Source organism: Schistocerca nitens, chromosome 2 (assembly GCF_023898315.1).
Source record: "Schistocerca nitens isolate TAMUIC-IGC-003100 chromosome 2, iqSchNite1.1, whole genome shotgun sequence".
NCBI classification, from domain to species: Eukaryota; Metazoa; Arthropoda; class Insecta; order Orthoptera; family Acrididae; genus Schistocerca; species Schistocerca nitens.
Window position 1 is genome coordinate 1,119,897,872 of NC_064615.1, and position 21,101 is coordinate 1,119,918,972.

Consider the following 21,101-nt stretch of genomic DNA (forward strand, 5'->3'; position numbering starts at 1 on the left):
GGTAAACTGTCTAGGTGTCCATAGAACTTTATTCGTCTCTTTCTGAAGTCACTTTCCATGTTTCATACTTTTTCTGTTATCTCCATGGTTTGCAGTCTGTATCCATCTTGTGTGTTTCGTGGTCTCAAAATTTTTCTAATAATCTTTCTCTCTATTTTCTTAACTTCTTGTAAATCTAGTTTTAGAATCAATGAGTGTGTTTCACTTGCATATGTGACTATCGGTTTAATTACTGTGTTGTAGTACCTGATTTTAGCGTCTTTTGGAAGGCATTTTCGGTACATTAATTTAAAACAAGTCTGCTCACTTACTTGATTTTCTGCAATCTGTTTTTGTGCTATTTTTTAAACCCCTATTGTGTCAATAAATTCACCGAGGTAGTTAAAGTGTTTTTTGATCTCTCCACAATCTGTTTTAAGTTTCGGAAACTTAACTTGGAACACATGAATGCTGTCTTCTGAAAGCAGATTTCCAGGCCAACCTTCTCTGCACATTCTTTGAGGGTCTCGATTTGTTTTATTGCGGTTTTGTTGGTTACAATCGCCAAGTCATCTGCAATCGTGAAAAGTTCAGTTTTCCTTGCCCTCTTCCTAGTTCGATTGGATTCCAAAAGTTTTGTTTTCTTAGTTCCATTTCCCATTCTTTCATTACTTTGTCTAAAACTATGTTGAATAATAGTGACGGGATCCCATCTCCTTGTCTTACCCCTGTTTTAACTAAGAATGGTTACGAAATTTCATATACCAATTTAATTTTTGATTTGGTTTCTCACAGTGTTTGTTCGAACAGTTTTCGAGTTTTCGTATCTAGTCCGCGTTCTTCTAGAATATTGGATAGAGATGGTCTGTCTATAGAATCGTATGCTTTTTTAAAAAATCAGCAAATGTGGAGAGCAATGGTTTCGTATTTATTGATTTAATTTTTAAAATAGTTTTAAGATTAAAGATCTGTTCTGGACACGACCTATTAGGTCTAAGGCCTAATTAAATTGAAACTGTATGTTCTAGCTGTTTTTGTGCTCAGTTTAGAAGACACGAGGATAAAATTTTGTGAGTGACTGCAAATGTAAAATGTCTCTGTGCTTGTCTGCATCTGATCAATCACCCTTTTTGTGCAATAGATGAATTAAAGCACATTTCCAATCCTCTGGAATTTTTTCTGTCTGCCAAATTTCTTGGATGACTTGATTAATCTCTTTTCAGGAATTTGGACCACTGTTCTTCAGTAGTTCATCTACAGTTCCACCTTCTCTCAATGACTTATTATTATTGAGCTTTTTAATGTGACTATAAATTGCTTTTTCAGTTGGCGGTACTGAAGTTTCTTTCGTATGTGCTGGTTCTAATCTGGGGAATCTCGTACATCGTTGTGAGCAGTTTTGAAGTCGTGAGAAATATTTGGCTAATTATTGACAATTTTCTTTGTTAGCTAGATCCAATTTTCCGTTTTGTTTCTTGAAACAGAGGTTTCGTGGAGTGTCTCTTTTGATTTGATTTGCATGCGTTTTGTAAAAGTCGTCTGTTTTGTGGTTCCTAAAGTCTTCTTCAATTGAGTTTAGTTGTTCACTAAATGTTTTCTTTTAGTTCGTCTAAGTATTTTAGCTGTTTGTTTTCTCACTTCAAAAATTTTCTTGTGTGATTTCCTATTTACCACAGTTATAGTTTAGGAGGCTCGTCATCTCCCTTCCATTGCATTACCAAAATCTGAATTCCACCATGGGTGCTTGGACTTTTTCTTTAATGGGATCAGTTCTCTTGCTTCCTCTATAATTTTTGTTTGGAAATCTTTTCAGTTGTTTGTAGGTTGTTTTTCCATTCCTCTGTAACTTTTGATTCTATGAGCCTGATGCCATTCTTGTTCGTGAATTTGTGTGCTGGATAATTGCCACTATTTTTTTATACTTCCTCTCTTTACCATTTTGTGCGTTGAAATCACGTAGAAGAATTATTATGTACTCCTTTCCAAGTTTGGTCATCTGAGTTTCAACTTCGTCCCAAAATTTTTCTGTCTTGTCTGGTTGTTCTTTTCTGTCAATGTTAGTAGGCGCGAATAACATTAATAATTGTATATGTCTTGTTTGTGCGCTTAATTCGCATGATCATTAGTCTGTTGCTGTTTGGATTTATTTCTGTAACAGGTTCAAGGTTGTCCTTATTCACAATAAAGGCCATAACAAATTATGTCTGTTTTGCTTTTAAAGATACGGTAGTTGTTTTAGTCTGGTTTCGAATCAGTGAATCTAGTCTCTTGAAGTGCGAGGACTTGGATTTTCTGTCTGTTGAGTTCTGTAGTAATATTCTGTAGTTTGCTCGTCTGAATAAATGTTCCAAAGTTAAAAGTACCAATACATGCGTATGATGTCCGTGGAAGTTTACCAGAGAACTCCGACTTTCTTCCGCGTACGAGCCCAAACTTCCCACAATCCGATAGCTTGATTGTCGCCACAGGAGTAAGTGTTACTTGTACGAATTATTGTGCTTGTAGTCGGCTTCCAGCTAATGCTGGTTGGACAGAACCAGGGCTGTTAGTTCCTGAGGCTCAAACTGCACCTCACATGGTGAACAGACGCTGGCCAGGGTACTGGTGTTGGCCATACAGACGTGGCCGGACTTTTAGATATGCTTTATCTTCTTTACAAAACTTTCCTCTTCTGCCATTTCCACTGTTCCGATGATCTGCTGCTCCGCTTACACTGCTGTTGAGATGTTCGCCGTTATCCTGGCAAGGAACCCTTACAAGGTACTATCACCCAGGTCAGGTGAACCAAGGTTTTTTAACGAGGCGTTACTCCTCTCACTCCTCTTTTTTCAACGGGACTTGGGACGGCTTAGGTAGAGTTGTTTGTTCTCGGTTGTTATTAAAAGTGAATAATTTAGAGAAAATGTAAAATCTACTATTATGAGACAGTAGTATTAAATTATTTTAATACTTGTAGGAGCATCAGTCAATAATTATGTTGCATTTCGCGCATGGCAGGTAGGATGTTGACAATATGAGCAGATAGCCGTATTGGTCGACCACAATATTATTTCACTTTGTGTTCAGGAAGCTACAGTCGTCTTATCGTGAATCAGGGCGTAATCGTGGTTGATAGTATATGAACAACCGACCTGACATCACTGACAGTGTGATGAATTTTCCTCAGTTGACACTGTACTTGTTTACTCTAACATCACCGCGTGTTTTCGGTAACGGCCAAGTGCAATAATATCGTGGTTGAATAGCAGTTTCCCATTGTTTTCCACGTCGTTGTGAAGTGGTGATGGTTACATAGACGAAATTTTCTATACTGAAACTGCTGTTTTGCCCGTATCTGTATTGATACCTGAAGCGACCGATAATTAATCAGTTTGGATATTTCTCTTCATTATGAAGCTTTCTTGCTTAGGGCACGCACTTGTCATATATTTGAAACACAACAGATTCTGCTGTTGCTGGTTTTTGTGGAGAGGATAATTTAGCTGGGAGTAATACCTGTTCTCACATTATAGTTTGACTCGGTAAAATGTTAACTACAAATTACTAATGAATTAGCTAGCGTATAATATCAACACTCCTTCACTGTCGTACGAATGAAAATACTACGACAGTATTTTCAGATATATGCTTTCTCTATTGCTTACCTTCGTTAAAAGATGACTGCAGTTTCAGGAAAGACTTCAAACATGGTAAGTCCAGCATATCATATACGGTGAAACTTCGATAGAACAATATTCATGGGACCAAGAAAATGATATTTTTATAGGAGGGTCATTTTTACAATGAGGTTTTCTTAATAATGACTACTACAGTACTGTATCATAAGAGTCGGTATATACAGTAGTTGTAACACGTTTCCGATGAGAAATAACTTTAAAAACAAATAATAAAGCACGATTTGTTCACTCCACTTATCAGTAGAGTACCTTACCCTCATGTAGAGAAGAATTCGCTCATTTTCCTTAGCTCCTTTTTCCTTAAAGATTTTCTTGTAAATATTGTCTCTATCTCCTCTAACGCAATCAACTGTTCCGCTGAAACACTGGTGACTGAGTATGCTACTTGCTGAACATTTTCCAGTTGACCTATTAGTTCCATCAGAGGAAAATGATTCTCGCTTATCACATCACTGTCATCATCAGAATATTCAGCAGGTAAAATTACCCTTTAACTCTTCGATGACAGATTCTAGAATCATGTCACAAGCCTGCTTCGCGTTTGCTACACTAGGGATTGTCCACCTTTCTTTCAATATTTGCGATCACGTCTTGAATTAGAGCTGAACGGTATTTCGTCATGAAGCTCTTAATTATCCCCATGTCAAGTGACTGAAAGATCGGAGTACATTTCGGGGAGCAATAGCATGATTCTACATTCACCAACTACGACATAGTCGCGTATACAAACAGTGATCCAATACTGTCAAATGTTTTTTTATTTCGATCTTTGATCACAATATGAATTCTTTAGACGATTACCGGTTTCAGTCTGTAATGACCATCCTCAGATCTTTTTCACACCATGGCTTTATCACTTTAGGACATGGTGTAAAAGAGATCTGAGGATGGTCATTATGGACTGAAACCGGTCATCGTCTAAAGAATTCATATTGTGATCAAAAACTGAAATAAAAAAAACATTTGATTCTACATTCTTCAACGCTGGCAATTTGTTATGCGCACTACAATTATCTACCAGAAATGCAGTGTACTTATTTCTGCTTTTATCTCGTTATCAAGCAAAAGCAGCCACCCACTAAAGAAAGGAGACGTCATGCAAGCTTTTCAATATGCCTTGTAGTTGAATGCAATAAAATAAATCACATTTCTAGTAAGGGAAATACATAAAATTTTTCTGGTGTAGTACTGTACTGTATGTAGTCTTGATGCACATGCATAACATTACAACTGAATGTCCAGAATCAACTTAAAAATTAAAGGAAGATAACATGAAATGTATGTACACTTACCCGCAAAGTTTCTCATATTTTTTTTAAGCATCAGGTATTTGTTGATCATCCGATCGCGAGAGGTGTCAACTTCAGTCTCAGTGACTCATTGTTTCCAAAGAAGATCCCTGAGGAGTGCTTTAAATTGCTTCCCTCTTTTGCACTTTTCTCCTCTAAAGGCCATCGATTTCTCTGGCATCAGCTGGTAAAACAGCCCGGTCTCATATGCACTGTTCATGTGTTTGGGACTGTATTTTTCCACCAGCTTACACGTGCGAACATTCTGCATTACCTAAAGGTGCTCATTTTTCTTCACCTGAAATCACTTAAAAAATTATCTCATGTCTTTCTCTAAATCTCTGCAATCAACCGTTAATAGCCTTAAAATTAGAATCGTCATGCAACTTATCGCAATCTAAGGCTTTTTGACATTTCAATTGATTTTGTGCTCCCAAATCAATTAAAAATCACAGTGAAGCACTGTCCACATCGACACCTGATCCGCTTTCATTCTTTTTCTTGAAAGGTTAAACTTGCCACTTAGTGAACTTTCTTCAATTTCTTTTTGTTTATCGAGGAATGCAGATAACGTTGATACTTCCTCGCGACGTCTAGCTATTTGGTTCCGTTATCGATCTCTTTGAATATCTCCTTTTTAGTCTCTAACCTTATCTGTTTTCGAGTTCCAGCCATCGTCCAAATCTTATTAGTCAAGTCCATGTCGTATTTGCAACAATATAGAAACATCCAAAAATCGCGAAAGTCGCGGAAATAAACTTCGTTTGAAACCTCCCCCGACACTGAAGACTGCAACTCAAGTTCGACAATGCACCTATTTAAACATATCACAATGGTTCAAACGCAGGAGGTCTATGACTCTGTAACTGACGCTGAGAAGGGCTCGCCCGCGGCTGTAAGGAGTTCGCTACTTGCTTACCGCCAGCTCTGTACGTAGGGAAGCTTCCGAAAATATGACGCTGAATGTCCTGAGGTTTTAGGACCTATACGTACCGTTATGGCAAATTCTTAGAAGCTGAAAATAGTTATATTCCCGAAAGTTTGTCTTCGTTATTACAGGGTGTTGCTAAAATTACTCCATCGTTATAATGAGCTGTATACAGAACAGTACATATAGGAAACCTGCCGGGACTCTATAAAATTATCGCTGCATCCGGGTTTATGATTGTATCGGTAATCGTTGCACGGAGGTTTGAATGTAATACATATTCACTATTCAGAGAAGACAGAAGCAAATCTGATATTGATACTAGCAATTCGACAACCCAGGAAAGCCTAGCAAACCGATGCAGTGTGGTGCCATGTGCAGGAAAAATTGTAGACTCCACCGGCACATTCACCCTCATTCGACTACGTGAAGTTCCAAGGTTATTAGAGTGTACCAGTGTCCTGTGGTTAGAAAATAACCCTCTGACATTAAATTTCAAAGAACGCAGCCATCTGGCTCGCCTCAATGACATTACTGATTAAACAATTCAACGCTCCGCTCACCAGCAACCTTAAGTTTCAAAATTCACAAATCCTAGTTTTAAAGCAGACAATAAATTCAAAATCTAAGTTCAAAGAGATGCGAAGCACAATGATTGTTATAGAGCAGTACTTGAGGGAACCCCACTGGTTGTCGGAGCTGTGAATAACTCATCCATGGGGTCTGTATGGTTGTCAAACACACGTCACTGTCGTGTGTAGTGGAGGGAAAGCAACAGGAGAGGCACTCACTTGGGTCTTTATTTAACCACTGCAGCTGCCGTGCCGTGCAGCACCGTGCCGGATGATGGCAGGCGCTGGCTGCGCCAACACCGCTGCCACAGCCGCCTCTTGCAGTAAGCCTCGGTCAGCTACACAGCTCACGCCGTATTCGCAACTGGCCTGCTGGACGCTCCACGGGCGGTTAGGTGTCGTGTAACCAGCTGCTTTCAGCTGTCCAATATAAGTCTTAATCGGCCTGCGCCACGTCATTTTGGATTGCAGGTACATGGTCGCCCGTCTCCTATTGGTTGATACGTGCTGGATATCTCAACACAGTCTTCTTCATTATTTCGCACTTTCGACCTGTACAGTGTCTTATGGTTCTTCACAAACATTACTAGCCACACGCTACGACTATGACTACCTTTAGTGCTTTGTGTTTCCGTCTCCTTCCGTATTTACAAACAATAGTACCGTCACAATATACTTATTTCTTACTTGTTGGGACATGCAGTTCATTCCAGTTGACTACGTCACTTACTAGACACTTAAACAGAGGCTTTCGTGACACCTTAAACACTTCTCAATTTAGAAATTTCACAGTAGCTGACTATGTCGAAGAACTTCCAGTACATTGAGACAGGAGCCAACGGAAGCATAAAGTTCAACACCAGGTGTATTCTTGCACTTTTTAGAACAATTAGTGTAACAAAAAGACTGAATTTTATCTCGAAAACAGCGAATATGGTTCCGAAGGTAATGGAATTTTATTGGTACTGTTAATGACAACGTGCTGGTAGCTAGGAACTCTACTCTGCAATCATAAATCCGTCGTGATATTCCTTATTTCGCTAATGTGGTGACATCTCGGAGCTGTACTGAACGCCAACCAGAAGTCGGGAACACTTACTTTGTGCTTCAACACACACATGACGAACATCGAAAAGTTTTTTAATAGATACCTGCCATGGATTAGTGATCAATTTTGGAGCGCAGGTTCAACGCAATTGGATACTTTAAATTTACCCGAAAGAGAACACCTAGTGCGCAAGGGCACTTAGTCGTTCACCTATTGCTCCAGCTGTGAGTGGAATAGGAAAGGAAACGGCTAACAGTGATGAAAGATACACTCTACGATGTGTAGTTTGATGGCTTCCACTGCATGCAGGAACGCTTCTTTAAGTTTGCAGCCTTGCAGATACGCTCTTTGATTTCGGTCGATATCTGTTATGTACTCTACAATTGACTGTACTACATTCCTCTCCACCACTTTTCCTTTACATTACATGGGATTTCCATAAAATTTACGTCTTCCATCCATTTCTCCGATGCTTCACAAAGTCAGACAACGATTCAAGTCAGCCACAATAAAGGGAATGAACTATCGTTAAATGTTATTACTACATCAAATAGAAAATCAATGAAATAAAAGCGAATGCCTTGACAGAAATAGACGTGCAGAGGGCATTAACTTTTGACGTCAGAACTGAAACAGTCGCCTGCACTAGTGTCACAACAAGAACAGAACAGAACAGAACAGAACAATAGATCACCACAGTCTCTTTGTCACACAATAACTGTCAAGCAATTTGCTAAACGAGAAAATGGATGCCAAATCCAAACGAACCCAAAATATCCAAGGTTGGCGATCTCCTACAAAAGCTAGAAATTTAGCTCGGTCGTCAATGTGAGACGCTTACAACAGTTTGCACAACGAAACTTTGCCTCGAATCCTTGCAGAAAATCCAAAGAGATTCTGGTCGTGTGTAAAGTATGCTAGCGTGAAGTCATAGTCTTCTCTGTGCGATAGCAATGGAAATATTATCGACGGCAGTTCTGCAAAAACAGAGTTACTGAACACAGCCCTCAGAAATTCCTTCTCCTAAGAAGACGAAGCAAATATTACAGAATTCGAATTAACAACAGCTGTCATTATGACTTAGAAGGAGCTGTCATCAGAGTAGTGAAGCAATTTAAATCACTTATTAAAAGTAAGTCTTCCGGTCCAGGTTGTATGTATATCAATTATGTTCCTTTCAGAGTATGCCGATGCAGTAGCTCCACACTTAACAATCGCACACAACTTCTCGCTTGACGAAAGATCCGTTTCCAAAGACTGGCTTCTTGCACAGGTCACACGAATATTGAAGAAGGGTAGTAGGCGTAATCCATTAAATTACAGTCCCATATCATTAACGTCGATATGCAGCAGGAGTATGTATTGTGTTGGAACATTATGATTTACCTCGAAGAGAACGTTCTATTGTCAGATAGTCAACTAGGATTTAGAAAACTTTGTTCTTTTGTAACTCAATTAGTTCTTTACAAACATGAAGCGTTGAGTGCATTTGACAAGGAATTTCCAATTGATTCCGTATTTCTAGATTTCCGGAAGGCTCTTGACACTGTACCACACAAGAAGCTTGCAGTGAAATTGCGTGCGTTTTGAATATCGCCTCAGTTATACGACTGGATTCGTGATTTGCTGTCGGAGAGGTCACAAATCGTAGTAACAAACGGAAAGTATCTATATAACTCCGACAATACAACGTCGTCGACGACGAAGCATAAATCAGGTAACATCGGAGCCTAATACTTCCGAGAGGAACGGGTGCAGAGTCTTCCTGCACAAAGCGAGATCTTGTTAAGTCGATGGTATCAGGAAAAAAACGTTCTGAGACAAATATGCCGTAACTTAAGTCATGTTTGCCATCATGACTGGGTTAATTAAAAATGCGTTCTGACAACGTATGCATTGTTACATTACGGTCAATGTACCTCAAGACTGACCTACACATTGTTTCCTACGAAGAACAGAAAAGAGCTATGTTCAGCCAACGCGTTTTGTCACTGTAACGCACTCCTCACTAAGCGGATGACTTGCCCTATGTCTATTTTTTTCAGAATTATACATATGCAAGCAATGGACTGTAAGTAAAAAATATTCTGTGGAAATAGCTCTTGCGGTAATTGTTACCTAAAGCCATTATACAAACCTGGTTAGGGTCCCAGACTGTTGATGAAATTTCGTATTTTGTCGTAACACACCACAGAAATCCTAAAGATGTTATGTAAGCTATAAACAATCATTGACTCGAGGACTAATCGTAGCTACAACGATATTCACATTAGCATTTCTAGTGGAAGCATGGCACATCTCGAAAGACGATGTTTCTATCAGCCATAGCTGTGAGAGTGTAAGAAGTAACGGATCAGACGAAAAAATTTTCGAATTTCTTTCCAGTGGCTATCCTACGAACCCTTCTATTACTGCACTATATTTTATTTTCCCAGACGCGTTTCGCCTTTTCAGCCATCCGGCAGAGTAACTCTGAATTCGTCCTTTAGTTCAGGTGCCAGTATCGCTGTTTTGTGTAAACAAGTCCCACACAAAACTATGTATTACAGCACTTTTTATGGACCATTACTGGCCTCGATGGTCATTTCGTAAGTGGAGTACCGAGATGTTGCATCCGTTCATTACCGAATAATCCATTAAAACTATAGTCATACACACATCCAGCTAAAATCGTCGTCTGTGAGCAGTTATTGCACTTTGACATCGAACACAGCTGGTGCATTGTGAGTGGATGATGTGTTAACCACCCTGGAAATGAATGAAAGTGCAGGAGCACGTTGGCAGAGGTCTTCCAGCCGTGCGTAAAAAGCAGGACGTCGTCAGTGTGGCAATAGTGGCAAATGAATCTGACTCCACAACATGAGGCATTTGAAAGAACGGGAAAAGACAATGTGTGTCCATCATCGAGCGGATACGGTACACACTGGTGGTGTTTCCACTACATGACCTACTACAACATTTGGAAGACTTCACAGGGGGAGAATCATACAGAAACTGGATGGAGGACGAAGTGTAGCAACTGTAGGTTAGGAGTTTGCTACTGATCACAGCGTTGTCTTCATCTTCATCTACAGCGTTTCAAACCGCAGGTACTGCTGTCAGACGGAGGTGAGGTGATCGACCACGGTCAACCACAAAAGCAGACGACCTGCACCATGTGCAACAGGCAAGAATATATCTACCTCATACAGTGGGAACAACTTGCTGGCCTGCAAGGGGCGCAGTCTTAGGCCGCACCGTGGTATGGTGACTGGACAGTGAGGGTGGTCACTTTGCCATAGCACTGGTATTTTGTATTCTGTTGACACCCGTGCATCGGACGTATCGTTTGCGATGTGTCGAGAGCACAAGGACTTGGCCAATGAGAGGAGGGGTCGCGTGCTCTACTCAGATGAGTGGCGATTCAGTGTGAATTGCTATTCTGGACGTATCCTCATCTAGCGAGAGGTGGTAACATTTAATTCACCCAGCAATATTACTGAACATGATAGTTTTGGTGGTCGATGTGATATGCTGCGGTGAGGTATAACGTTGCATTGGCATCCCGAACATCCAAATCTTTGACCACAGCACACTCACTGGTCAACATTATTGTGACACAGTAGACCTCTTCCGTGCATTTTTTTTCAGGGATTCATTCCTGCCTGACTTCGGTTCTACAGTTTACAATGCGCGACCGCATATTTCAGAGCAGGTGGAGAAGCTCTGGGGACGAGATGCTGTTCGGGGATTGGGCTGGACTGCCCGTTGCCCCCGACTTAAATCCAACCGGGCAAGTGTAGCACGAGTTGGAGAGACATACTGCAGCTCGCCCACATGTCCCAGTGACTTTCTATGAGTTCTCAACGGCGCTGGTGGTTCAATGGGAATTAGTTACCACAAGAATTTATTACAAAACTTGTGGCCAGCATGGGAGCATCTTGCAGAGCATTCACTGCCCTTACAGTCTGCGTTAGTGTTCGTAAAAGTGTAGACAAACGCTAGACTGCGTCATTTTCTCTTGAGTCATCAATCGTCTGCCTGGTTTGATTCGATCCGTCACGAATTATTCTCCTCTGCCAACCCCTTCATCTCAGAGTAGTACTTGCATCCTATGTCCTCAATTGTTTGCGTGATGTATTCCAATCACTCTCTTCCTCTACAGGTTTTGCCCTCTACAGCTCCCTCTTGTACTACACAAGTCACTCCCTGATGTCTTGTCCTATCATCCTTCTCTTCTTCTTGTCAGTGTTTTCCACATTTTAATTTCCTCTCCGATTCTGCGCAGAACCTCCTCATTCCTTACCCTGCCTGTCCACCTTTGGTTCCCTTCTATTCCGGTTTCCCCACAGTCCACGTTTCCTACCACACAATGAATTCCTTTCTCAAATTAAGGTCTACGTTTGATGCTAGCAAACTTCTCTTGGCCAGGACTGCCCTTTTTGTCAGTGCTAGTCTGCTTTTGATGTCCTCCTTGCTCCGTCCGTCAATGATTACTTTGGTGCTTAGGTTATGTACTTTGTGACCATCAAACCTGACGTTAAGTTTCTCGCTCTACTCATTTCTGATACTTCTCATTACTTTCGTCTTACTTCGCCTGACTCTCAGTCCTTATACTCTACTCCTTAGACTATTGATTCCATTCAGCAAATCATGCAAATCTTCAGTTTCACTAAGGTTAGCAATGTTATCAGCGAATCGTTTCATTGATATACTTTCACCTTGAATTACAATTTCAATATTACACCTTTCTTTTATTTGCCTAATTGCTTCTTCGATGCACAGATTGAACAGTAAAGACGAAAGAGTACATTCTTGTCTTACACCCTTTTTTATCCGAGCACTTCGTTGATGGCCGTCCATTGTTTTATTCCCTCTTGGCTCTTGCACATACAGTATATTACCCCTCTCTCTATAGCTTACCCCTATTTCCTCATAATTTTCGTATGAACCTGTCTTGATTTTTGTTTAGTCTCGCTTCCATTGTCAATTGCAACGTCAGAATTGCCTCTCTGGTGCCTTTACCTTTCCTAAAGCGAAACTGATCGAGATCAAACACATCCTCAAGTTTATTTTCCATTCTTCTGTATATTATTCTTGTGAGAAACTTGGCTGCATGAGCTGTTGAGCTGAATGAGACAAAATTTTCGCTCCTATCAGCTCTTGTACGCTTCGGAATTGTGTGGATGATATTTTTCCGAAAGTCAGATGATATGTTGCCAAACTTAAATATTTTACACAACAACGCGAATAGTCATTTTGTAGCCACTTCCCTCAGGAACGTTAGAAATTCTGATGAAATGTGATCTATCCATTCTATGTTCTCCAAAACCCTCTTAAATTCTGATTCTAATGTTGGAATCCCTATCTCCTATAATTCGACACCTGTTTCAACTTCTATTCATCAGACAAATCTCCCCCCTCATAGAGGCCTTCAGATTACTCTTTCCACGTATCCGCTCTCTCCTCTGCATTTAACAGTGGAATTCACCCTGCAGTCTTAAAAGTTACCACACTTGCTTTAAATTTCACTGAGGGTGGTTTTGACTTTTCTATATGCTCAGCCAGTCCTTCCGACAATTACTTCTTTTTCGATTTCTTCACATTTTTCATGCAGCCCTTTTGTCTTAGTTTCCTTGCACTTCCTGTTTATGTCATTCCTCACCGACTTGTACTTCTGTATTCCTGAATTTCTCTGAACATTTTTGTACTTCCTTCTTTCATCGATCATCTGAAATATTTCTTCTGTTACCCATGGTTTCGCAGTTACCTTCTTTCTACATCTGTTTTTCTTTCCAACTTCTGTGATTGGCCTCTGTACAGATGTCCATTCCTCTTCAACTGTACTGCCTACTGAGCTATTCCTTATTGCTGTATCTATAGCCCTTGAGAACTTCAAGCCTATGTCATCATGCCTCAGTACTTCCGATTCCACTTCTTTGCGTACTGTTTCTTCCTGACTAATTTCTTAGACTTCACCCTACTCTTCATCACTACTACATTATGATCTGTGTCTATATCTGCTCCTGGGCATGCCTTACCATCCAGTATCTGATTTCGGAATCTCTGATGTTGTTCTTGTTGTGGTCTTCAGTCCTGAGACTGGTTTAATGCAGCTCTCCATGGTACTGTATCCTGTGCAAGCTTCTTCATCTTCCAATACCTACTGCAACCTACATCCTTCTGAACCTGCTTAGTATATTCATCTCTTGGTCTCCCTCTACGATTTTTACTCTCCACGCTTCCCTCCAATACTAAATTGGTGATCCCTTGATGCCCCAGAACATGTCCTACCAACCGATCACTTCTTCTAGTCATGTTGTGCCACAAAATTCTCTTCTCACCAATCCTATTCAATACTTCCTCATTAGTTATGTGATCTACCCATCTAATCTTCAGCATTCTTCTGTAGCACCACATTTCAAAAGCTTCTATTCTCTTCTTGTCCAAACTATTTATCGTCCATGTTTCACTTCCATACGTGGCTACACTACATACAAATACTTTCAGAAATGACTTACTGACACTTAAATCTATACTCGATGTTAACAAATTTCTCTTCTTCAGAAACGCTTTCCTTGCCTTGCCAGTCTACATTTTATATCCTCTCTATTTCGACCATCATAAGTTATTTTGCTCCCCAAATAGCAAAACTCGTTTACTACTTTAAGTGTCTCATTTCCTAATCTAATTCCCTCAGCATCACCCAACTTAATTCGACTGCATTCCATTATCCTCGTTTTGCTTTTGTTGATGTTCATCTTATATCCTCCTTTCAAGACACTATCCATTCCGTTCAACTGCTCTTACAAGTCCTTTGCTGTCTCTGACAGAATTACAATGTCATCGGCGAACCTCAAAGTTTTTATTTCTTCTCCATGGATTTTATTACCTACTTGACCATAACTGAAATCTTACGGTATCAACCCGCCTTATCCATGTATACCTTGTGATTACTGAAGAGACTAATCGCTACTACTAGCTGAAATTTATTAGAGAACTCAATTAGCCTTTCTCCTCTCTCATTCCTTGTCCCAAGCCCATATTCTCCTGTAACCTTTTCTTCTGCTCCTTCCCCTACAATCGCACTCCAGTCCCTCATGAATATTCGATTTCCGTCTCCCTTTACGTACTGTAGTACACTTTCAATATTTTCATATACTTTCACAATCTCTTCATCTTCAGCTTGCGACGTCGGAATGTTTTGTATCCCGCCTGGAAGGCGGCGCATGGGTTGGATCAGGAAAAGGTGAAACACGTCGGTACTGCTGTATGAATTTAAATCCCCTTTACTCAAGCGATAAGAATACATAACGTGGAATGTGGTGCGAAGCTGAAGCGAAGTGTCCTGGCTGGCTGCACCTGATGAAATGGGCAGAATCTGTAGCGGAGCTCTTAGAGCTGCACAGCACCAGCTAGAGGACGCTGCCGTCGGTGTCTCGTGGTAGTGCCAACCTTTGAAACTATGTGGCATCGTTACTATCGATACCACAGCATGTATACCTGATTTATTATCGTCGTTGTTAGTTTGCTGCCGATTCTGATAACAACCCTGTCACTGGCCTGTTCGCAGTAACACACTCTCTGCTCTACCCTACTATTCATATAGAATCCTGCTGCCATTATACGATTTTCTGATGCTGTTGATATTGCCCTATGCTCATCTGACCAGAAATCCCTGTCTTCTTTCCACCTCCACCTTTCCACCTCACTGAATCCTACTATATCTAGATTGCGACTGCATTTCCCTTTTCAGATTTCCTAGCTTTCCTCCCACGTTCAAAATTCTAACATTCCACGCCCCAACACGTAGAACGCTATCTTTCCGTTGGTTAATTTGTCTTTCTCTTATGGTCACCTCCCCCCATGGCAGACCCCTCCTGGAGATCCGAATGGTGGAATATTCCGGAATCTTTTGCCAGTGGGGAGATCAGCATATCCCTTTTTCTATTACACTCCATATGACCTGTGGATACATGTTATGTGTCTTTAATACAGTGCTTTCCATTGCCTTCTGCACCCACATCTCTTTGATCGTTGCTGGTTCTTCCGGCCTTTAGTGGCAGTTTGCCGTCCCAGGGACAAGAGAGAGTCCTGAACCTCTGCCCGCTCCTCCACCCTCTTTGACAAAGCCGTTGGCAGAATGAGGGTGACTTCTTATGCCGTCAGTTCTGAGTATTATTAGTAACTACGCTCCTGTCCCTAAACCTAGTTACAGAAATGCTAATCAGACGCATTACGTATTCCAGGCCGTAGCAGCCGCGACTTGAAGACACCAGCTATGGTCACTTCCCAGCCCGCTGTAAGATCACATCGGTTCGTCTTCTTCCTGCTGGTGTTGTAACTGAGATTTGGCAACAAGGCAATGTATGTTTGGCAACTCTGTGATCGACGAGTTTCTTCCTGGTGTGCACTGAATTAAGCCTCAAAGTTCACTTGATTTTACCTGTCATTTCCATTGAATGATGTGAGTTATTATCGCTTGAGGTGTAACAAAAGATTGTAAATTTGCGGTTTTCAGCCCAGGAAAGTCGTTGCACGTGGAAATCGCAACTAATCTCGTCCTTCAAATAGCGGTTTACGAGTTCTAGCCACTATTGGTCTCGTAAGAGGAAGCTAAGACACATACTTCTTCGCCAGCTCTGTGGTGAGGTGCTGACCTGTAAAAAAGTCTCTGTTATGGTTCGAGTTCCAGTCTCACTGAGTGTAGCGTTTTTATCCCTTCTGTGAAAGAGCTACAGGCAGTCAGATCAAACATCGATAAGGAAATACCAAGAAAATACTTTCGGCTCATAGTGCAGTGGTGAAAAACTTACGATGCTGCACAACAGGTAATGGCTCTTTCCGCTGCTGACAATCAAATTTTGGGTTTCTAGGAATACATAACTTTATTTACGAAATACCACATTTGCATACATCTTGAGCATGACACAGCATACCAATTAAACACAGACCCAATCAAAATCTAAGTGAGTAGTATTTTACCAATTCGTGACGATAGAGGCACGCTTGTGTACAGATACTCAGTTTTATTAAAACAGACTTTCGTCGTAAGGTTATCGTGGGTAGTTTTGTTTCATTTTTTATAATACAATTCATAATTTTCGTAAGGTTTCCTTTAGTGTTGTTAAAACAATAGTAAACATGAGAGAGAAATTAATCATCAACGATATATGCGAATTCTCTGATGTTATCTATAACAGCCTGAAAATGCACATGCGGTTTATTGATTACATGCATGTAGAAAACTTGTTCTTAGTTAAAGCTCTCAAACAAGGTTTGAAGAAGAATAAAATTCCACTACCAGACGACAGATAATGTAGAAAATACTTTTCCGACGTATTTTGGCACGATGCGCTCTACCCATACATAATACAAAAGTTTCGAAATGCATCTACTGTCTGTCTGTTAAACTTGAAACGAACAAAATGTCGCAGAAGTTAGCCCTTTTTCCACGTACGACTATCTTGGGTTGAGAAGTGAAGGGAATTATTTTACGAGTTCCATTAGATTGATAACTTTAGCAGACAGCAGAATTGCGTTTTAAAAAATATAGCAGTGAATGTACTCGAACTCGCGACATCTTATGTATCGTGCGCGATACTTACCATTACGCTACTAGCTTTTCTTTTCTTCTTTTTTCGTATTTTGTTCGTTGTTGATCGTTGTGTTTGGTCGTTGCGGACGTCACAGTAGCATCCATTCAAGTTCGTTTGATAATCCTTTTTATTACAGAGGCCAATCGGCTCTCTGACCGGACACGCTGAGTTACCGTGCCGGCGCTGACACGTAGCTGTAATAGCTCCAGAAGTCAACAACAATTCGTCCAGAACTTCTGCATTCCACAGCGCTGTGGGATAATGCTTATGGCCAGGTCAACACTTATGAGAGACAAACAGTTACACCTTTTCTTCTGCACTGCACGTCGTTTTCAACAAACAGATAGCGCAATAGAGTAGTTCAAGTGGAAAGGAACACTTCCTATTTAAATTTCTGCATCTTACACTGTTGGCAGTTCTGTGTAGGTGGCAGTTACGTGATTTTATTTTGGTGATTACAAATAAAGTTGAATGTATGCACTGCGTAGCCGAGGCAGCTAGTTGATGGTGATTCGGTCAACCAAGTAAATGAATTTACTGAACATGCTGCAAATTGATACAGGGAGCCTGTGTGTCAGAATTCTCAGCCAGTGTGACAGAACGGCGTTATGATGGAAAAATGAGCCACTGAGAAGAGGATTTGGTGGTCTGTTGGGCTGATGAGAGGTTCATATATCTATGGTCTGTGTTCGATTCCAACTTCGGTCAATGCTTTTAGATATGGAGAGACAGATTCCATTCTGTTCTGGCTACAAGAAGTGAAGAAGATATAATGGCATTTTGGTCTGAAATTCACATTAAAAGTGATAGTAGTCGTTAGGTTGAGCCACAATAAAGTCTGGAGTGGCGACATGTAGAAACTCTATCACCAGTAACCTTTCTTATACTAGTTACTTATTTCTAGTGACGAAACAAACGCTATGTAGGCTCACAGGACACTTATTCCATCTTTTATCTGAGCTTCTGTATGTCGATAAAATTGGTTCTGAACTGGGAATGCAACTCTTGCCGCCCTTAACGCGGAATTTGACCCCTTCGTGACAATACAGCTCGGCTACAATTTGTTGTTTATTCAAAACTGCAGATTCCTCAACATCTCCACATATTGCACATGAATGGGTTCGAATCCTGGCCCGGCACTAAAGATTTCATTATGTATTATCAAGATCTATCATGAGAACACCTATCTGCTGGTCGATTATAATTTCGATTTTTAATGTATTTTCATTCGTTGTCAGCACTAACGACATTTGACGTTTTTGACTCCCAGTGAGACAGAACTATTTGCGAGATCACTGTAAGTTCAAGATGTTATTCCGAGCTGCTGGTGGAGAAAAATTCGGTAGCTGACGTCTCTTTGTGTGTATTCCCAGTCAGCACTGAACTCTTCGTCATATTATTTCTAGTTCAAACATACTCACATGTCGTTGCTGGTGCAACAATCCCATATTAACGTCCGTTTTCTCTAGAATATAACAGCGATAGGGGATTGGTTGCAGTCCTGGGAAGGGAAAAATTAATGTTTCGTCTCATCATTTCAGTTAAAACATCTAGCTACTGCCGAGAAAATGCGATATGTCGCAGTTGATTGTGCTTCGATATCTATCCGGTTAGGTTCTGGGTTCGAATCCCTGTCCAACACAAGCTTTACCTCACGGCATTTCAAATAAGTTACTTGTTAAGAAGCAATATTTAACATCTCTCGTAGTTCGTTAACACGGACAATAGGTGCTAGGTAGGAATTCGCATCCGTTAAAAATGTTAGCGTTATGTAATTTAAAGTTGATATTTGCTAACTGATACCGTCTAAAATCGAGGTATATCACTCTCTGTATGCCTAATCAGGAATGACTGTTAGTTTCGGTCAGTCACAAAATCTTTGCTTAGTCTTCATGACCTGGGTTTGAATCCATATGCAGAACGAGACAGTTCGTCGTGTCATTTGAAGTTCATACATATTCACAACCAGCTGCTCGTGAATAACTTAAATTTTTAATGTCATTTTGCGTTAAATAATAAGTACGGTGTGTTTCTTTGAAGAGGAAATCATGAATACGACGAACGTACTACGTGCATTACATATCTGACGTAATAATGAGAGTGGTAACATTTCAGGTATGTCATTTATTGCAATAAATGTGAGCTTACAAGCCTCATGGACAGTCTTATCTGCGATAAGGTGTTCCCTGATATTTGTAGTATCGTAGTATTACATTACATCTTGAGTTATTGCGATACAGAGCAGTATTTTATAGTAGTGACTTGATGGAACCATTTTCAATAGTCAAACGACTGTACCAAGGAGCGATTAGAGGACCTGCTAGACAGCTGCGTTATGTAGGTTGCATGCGAATCAGGCGAAATGCAATTCAGGCCGTTGGGATACTTTTGAGCACGACTGTACATCTTGTAACGAAAATCACGTTCTCGACACCAATGCACAATCAGTATAAATTGATTATTTGGTCTTCTGTTTTTTAACCGACATATCGGTATTCATATCGGTATTTTAAAATGTTTAAACGGTATGGTGGGTAAATAAAAATAATTAAATTTACGGGCTCAGATATTCCAATTGGAATAAAAATGAACTTTTGAAGGTGTTAATACGTTGATTAAAATTACGCAACAGAGCAATAAAAATATAATAAATTGTATGTAAATAAAATAATTTAACGAAAAAAGCACAAAGCACCTCACAACATATGAACCCACAACTTCATCCATAAGAAGTCAGAATGTTAACCATTAGGCTAAAAACCAGACTCTAATTCATCATTGTTTGTAAAGTTATAAAGTATCAAACGAAATTTCGAAACTTTTTCGTCCATTACTCCTAAACGAAGGCCTACCATGCTGAATGGCGCTGGACTTCAGGCTATATCACCGTACAGGTCGTTCCCGCCGCTGGGGAACTGTCTTTGTAAGTGGTGGATCTACCTGGGGTTCACCTTTTTAGGTTTTTGCTAATTGGAATCTTTGTATGTTAATAATTAATTTCCAATATACTGATGCACTAATGAGGCAAATCACCACGAACTGAATGCCGCCTGGTGGCTTTACGAGCAAGTGACGCGCTAAGAAAAATATATAAATGGAGTAGAGAAAGAGAGGGAATCATATTACCGACAATACGGACCATAGATGGGAAATCCACAGATATTTACGACTTCAGTCGACTGTTGTGGCCAGGTGGCTGGGAACGAGCATCTCGGAATCGGCGAAACTGACGACTGTCCGCGTGCTACTGTCATCTGCATCCAGGGAAAGAGACTGAGGGGACCTATCTGTGAAAGGGCTGCACTTTTAACGCTCCTTTCTCCCTCACAGTAGTTCGGATTTATAAAGCAGAAGGAGCTTAAAATTTGTACTTGCAATTAACGTTATTATCCCCACCAGTTCTCAGAAAATCAGTTAGCTATCGTATAGTGATGTTGACAAAAATATTTATAAAAGGCTAAAAAAAATGAACACTGTTTAACAGAGCAAACGTTTTCTTTCGTATCTCTGACAGCATAGCTTAAACATCAGTCAAGCTACAGAAAACGTTACAAATATTATTTTACTACAGGAAATATATTTAAAAATGTAGATTAATAATCAGTCGGCCGTTTTAGAACTTCGAAGCTGCATATTCATGTTGCTCACTTTTTTCTTTATCCTCCATATTCTTTCCCTTCATTCGATGAATTAGCCTCCTGGGTAACACCTCCTGCTACTCTCTTCCCTTCAGTTATTTGCAAATGATCAGTAACGGTTTGATCTTAAACTGTATTCTTTCCAGTTTGGATACCTAACGTTTTCAGAACATAAATCCTAGAAACTGCACAATCATTGAAAGTTATTACTCCATCCAAAAAATGGTTCAAATGGCTCTGAGCACTATGGGACTCAACTGCGGTGGTCATAAGTCCCCTAGAACTTAGAACTACTTAAACCTAACTAAACTAAGGACAGCACACAACACCCAGCCATCACGAGGCAGAGAAAATCCCTGACCCCGCCGGGAATCGAACCCGGGAACCCGGGC